We start from the raw sequence: 5099 nt of genomic DNA on the forward strand, positions 1-5099 counted from the left end.
CTTCAACCAAATGATTCATGTGGCACAAATAATATGACAGATGTAGTTTTTAAAATTCAGCTTTATGGCAAGTATCATTTGGATTGAAACTTCTTCCATTTTCTGGTGTCTCTTGTGACCATATGGAGTTTAGATGGCAGTGAATTCTCTTCCACTAACCCAAACCCTTTTTGCACCTGGACACAATTTTGGATAAGGAAGTAAAGAAAACAGAAAACAAAAGACTCAGGCTTAATATAGAGGACTGTGTAAAGAGAACTCAAATATATTATGAACAAAAGAGCACTCATTTTTTTCTGTAAAACAAAACAACAAAAAACCCAACCCAGCTTTGTTAGAGTTTTATTTCTGACAGAGATGAGGTCGAAAATTCTTGTGTGAATTTGTAAATACCTCTTATCCTGGAAAGGTAAAGAAAGAATAGGAGTCTGTGTAGATACTTAGATTATAATAATTTATTTCAAGCCACTGGGATCATAATATTTTCTACACTTCAGAGTTTAGAAGGAGTTGAGTGATCAGACTTCACTACTAACAATAACTTCTTGTCTACCAGGCGCTGTTCATTGCTCTCTGTGAATTTTGTTATTACAATCCTTCTTCCCCTACCTCTCCTCCCACCCTTCTCTTCTCCTCTCCTCCTCTCCTCCTCTATTTGCCCTCTTGCTGCCTCACTCATTAGTCTGTTCTCAAATTCCGACCTCAACCTGAAGATGCTGGGACTAGAAGTGTGTACTACCACGTTTTACAGCAGATGATATTCAAGAACAGAGAGGGTCCATAGTTGATGCAAACAGAATGAGCTGGTTCAAGAGTTCATGAACTTAACTCTAATGGCCAAAATAGCTCCAGAAATTCAAGTTTGCATGATACCAAGTACAGGTTAGTTTTGTTTTTTTCATTAACATGTTGGTCACAGATCTCCAAATGGGATCATGATTTATACATTATTCTCAATTTAAAAGTCACAATATTACACTGTATGTGTAATTCATTTAAGTAATCCCCTATAATTGCTAACTATTGTTTGATAATTTGGTGATTTTCATAATATAAACAATAGTGGATATACTGACACAGCATGTATCTCGATGGGTGAATATCTGATATGTTGCCATATGGAAAGTCCTTAGAAGTGACAGTCGTAGTCAGGCGATACATAATTGTTTTATGATGTGAATTTTAAAACTTTGCTAAAGTGCAGAAAATTTTGATTTATAGATATTCCCCCATATTTTTGTTTTCAGCTGTTCTATTTTTGTCAGTCTTGCTTAAATATGTTTTACACACAGCAAATATACAATTTTATAGGATGGGATTTTATTGCATTTCAATATAAGCTGAAAGCATATGTCTAGGATCTTCTCCAGGCAGGCATCTTTGTGTGTGTGTGTGTGTGTGTGTGTGTGTGTGTCTGTCTGTCTGTCTGTCTATGTGTGTGTAGGTGCCCACAGAGGCTAAAGGTATCAGATACCCCTGGAGCTAGACTTATAGGTGTTTATGAGCCATCTGATTCTAGTCCTCTGGAAGAATAACGTAAACTCTTAAACACTGAGCCATCTTGACAATCCCCTAACCTCTTGTCATCTTCATGCTATAATCATCATCATCATTTTGAGATAAGGTCTCATCCTATAGCCCAGGCTAGCCCAGAACTTGCTATCTAGACCAAGCTAATCTTGAACCTTTGATCTTTCAGCCTCTACCTCCCAAGTGCTGGGATTATCAAAATATGCTACTGCACCTGATTGCGTGTTGTTCATTTCCTTAATGTCATTCAGATTTGCACAAGATGGGATCTTATTATAGATTTAATTTGCACTTCCTGATAGCTAAAGAGGTTGTACATTTTCATATGTATGCTTATTGTCTATCAACCATTTATTTTTTGAGAGCCATCTATTTCATTAACCCATTTACTGATAGATGGTTTGGTTTCTTTCATATTTCTTTTTCTAATTCTTTATATAGTCTAAACATCAATCTTCTGTCCAATATATATAGGTAGTTAAGATTTTCTCTTACTGTGAGGGTGCCACTTCACTTGTGTAACTGCTTCCTTTGCTATCCGGAAACCATGTACTTTCTTGCAATTCACTTGCAAATCTTGGCTCTGTTTTCTGAGCTATTTAGTAGTTACTTTATGTGATTTTGACATGTTTTTAAAAATCCATTTTAATTTATTTATGTATAAAAGTTAAGGATCTAGTTTTACTCTGACTCTCCAAGCACCATCTTTTCTCTGATGTATGTTTTTGGCATCTTTGCTAAAAGTTAGGTAGATAGTTATAACTGCATGGATTTTTAAATTTCTACTCCACTGATCTCTGTGTTTGTTCTTGTATTAGTATCATGTTAACAGCTCAGTAATGTAACTTCTAATCAAGTATGGTTATACATCATTGTTCTGTTTGCTAACTATTGCTTTGGCTGTTTGGGAATGTTATCTGTTTCTGTATGAATTTCAAGATTTTTCTGTAAAGAGTGTTATTGGAATTTTAATGAGGATTGCATTAAATCTAGAGATTGCTTTTAGTAATATGGTAATTCTTATAATATTATTCTACTTGTCCATAAGGATAGAATATAATTCAATTTTCAATTTCTATCTTCAATGTTTTACATTTTTTATTCTAGAGGGCTTTGACTTCTTTCATTGAAAGTATTCCAAAGCATTTCATTGTTTTTATAAAGCAATTATGAATGAGATCATTTATTTGATTTCTTTCTCAACATGTAGAGGAATTTTACTGTTGGTTATATGATGATTTTCTATCTCAATATTGTGATGAAAGTGTTTAAGTTCCCAGAGTTTTCTGGTAGAGTCTTTGTCTCAAGTATAGGATCATATTGTCTCCAAATAAGGATGGTTCCATATTTTCATTACTTGTATTATTTTGTTTTTTAACATATTGTTCTAGCTATGACTGCAAGAATTACCATTGAATAAGGGATGAGGAAATAATACCTGGTTCCATTCTCAATTTTTGAGAAAGCACGTTATGTCCAATTAAGTATAATGTTATATACATATTGTGAGATACAATATTTAGAAGCATTTTTCTTCTAATCCTAGATGCTTAATGGGTTTTTTCTTAATCAAAAGAAGGATGTGAATTGCTTACAAAAGACCTTTGCTGTATCTATTAAGATCTTCATGAGATTTCTGACCTTGAACCTCTTTATATGCTATATTGCTAACTGTGGTTCTCTCTCTCTCTCTCTCTCTCTCTCTCTCTCTCTCTCTCTCTCTCTCTCTCTCTCATCTAGTTCATGCCTATTTTATTGATCCTTTTAATATACCGGTTCATTGGAAGAATACTCTATAATTTTATCTATAATTGTGTTCTTATTTTCAATCATGGTAATTGTAAAATGAGCATGATAGATAGCTTTCGCTTCAATTTTATGGGGTCGTTTGAGTAGCATTAGTAATAGATCTTAAAGATCCGATGGAACTCAGTAGTGACTATATTGGGCCTGAACTTCATCTAAGTAGCTTTAATATCATTTATTGTAGAAAATTTAAGTTGTTTATTTCCTCTCGATTGAATTATGGTTGAATATATATGTCTAGAAATGTATCTATATCTCATAGGTTTCAAATTTGTTGAACTCTACATTTTCAATACATGTCACAATGATCCTTACATTCTTTTGAATCTTGTGTAATGTTTCCATTTTTATTTTTAACCATATTAATATTGTTCCTTTCTTTTTATCCTATTTTGACCAAATGTTTGTCAATAGTTTCACTTTTAAAACAATCAACTATTTGTTTTACTGACTCTTTATACTGGTTTTGCTTCATTATTTTATTACATTTTTAACCTTAATACTTTTTTGATCTACTGACTAATGTTTGGCTTACTCTTGTTAGTCAAAGACCTTGAGGTGTATTATTTATTTTGAAAGCTCTCTACATTAGACCTCAGGAGTTGAATTGATGACTATAAGTTTACCTCCTACACCTCCTACACTTACTGTAAATACCAAAATGCTACAAACATTCTGGTATGCTGCGTTTGCATATTCAATCAATTATAGGATTTTTTAGACTCCATCTGAATTTTTTAATGGCCTACCTATTATTCAACAATTTATTGTTAAATCTCTGTTTCTATATTTTTTGTACTTTTTCTTGCTGTTTCTTTTATATTTTTGTTCCATTATTATCAGATAGAATACAACATATTTAAAAGCTGTTAAGGCTTGCCTTGTGTCCTCAGATATAATCGTTTTTAGAAAAAGTAACATTAGCTGTTAAGGAAACTATGAATTCAGTAGTAATTTGGTATATTTTATAGACGTCTGATAAATCCATTTGATCTTTAATGTCTTTAAATGATGGTCTTTCTTTTTTGAATTTTCATTCTGGATAATATTTTTTTTATTATTATTAAAAGTGGGCAAGTTCCACATCTCCTCTTAGTGTGTCTGAACACTGCTGTTAATCCGACCTGGAGAGGACTGGATGAAGTCCAGAGTCAGTAGGGTCCTCTGTTTGCTATTCCCTCCGGAGCTTCAGATGCTATTGCTCACCAGGGTGGGAAGGATGAAAAAGAGTCTTGGATAAATGGGGTCTACAGAACTCCAGTCTGGTGAGCAATGCTGAAATAGTGTTACAGCTCTTAGAAAAGGGATAAAGAGGTTTGTTTAGCAGGTATGGGGTCAGGTGGCCCAAGATAGTGGGTCCGGCAGTAGCAGTAATGTCAGGAGCCCATACTCTGATGACAGCCTCTGTGAGTGATGGAGCCTGTCCAGGCAGGCAGGTCCAAGGTCCAATGATGAGTGCTTTGGGGAAATGTCACAGCTCAGTAAAACAGCCCGGCTCAGACAACTCTCTGTGAAACAGCTTGTGCTTATTTATGCCTTTAGTTCAGGCCGGTTCGAATGAATATGCTTGATTCAGGGTCAACCAAGGGTTGCGGAAGGGGGTAAGAATATCCTGGGTGGGAAAAGGTCATTGGCTGAATGTTATGGTACTGAGATGCCTCATTAGCATGGGGAGGTGTTCCAGCTGGTTGGAGGTGGCCAGGTTACTTTTGTGCTTCAAGAAAACAGGGAAAGAGTTAATCCTACTCCTGCTAGATTCCTAG

Source organism: Grammomys surdaster, unplaced genomic scaffold, assembly GCF_004785775.1.
Source record: "Grammomys surdaster isolate TR1022 unplaced genomic scaffold, NIH_TR_1.0 62, whole genome shotgun sequence".
Classification (NCBI taxonomy): domain Eukaryota; kingdom Metazoa; phylum Chordata; class Mammalia; order Rodentia; family Muridae; genus Grammomys; species Grammomys surdaster.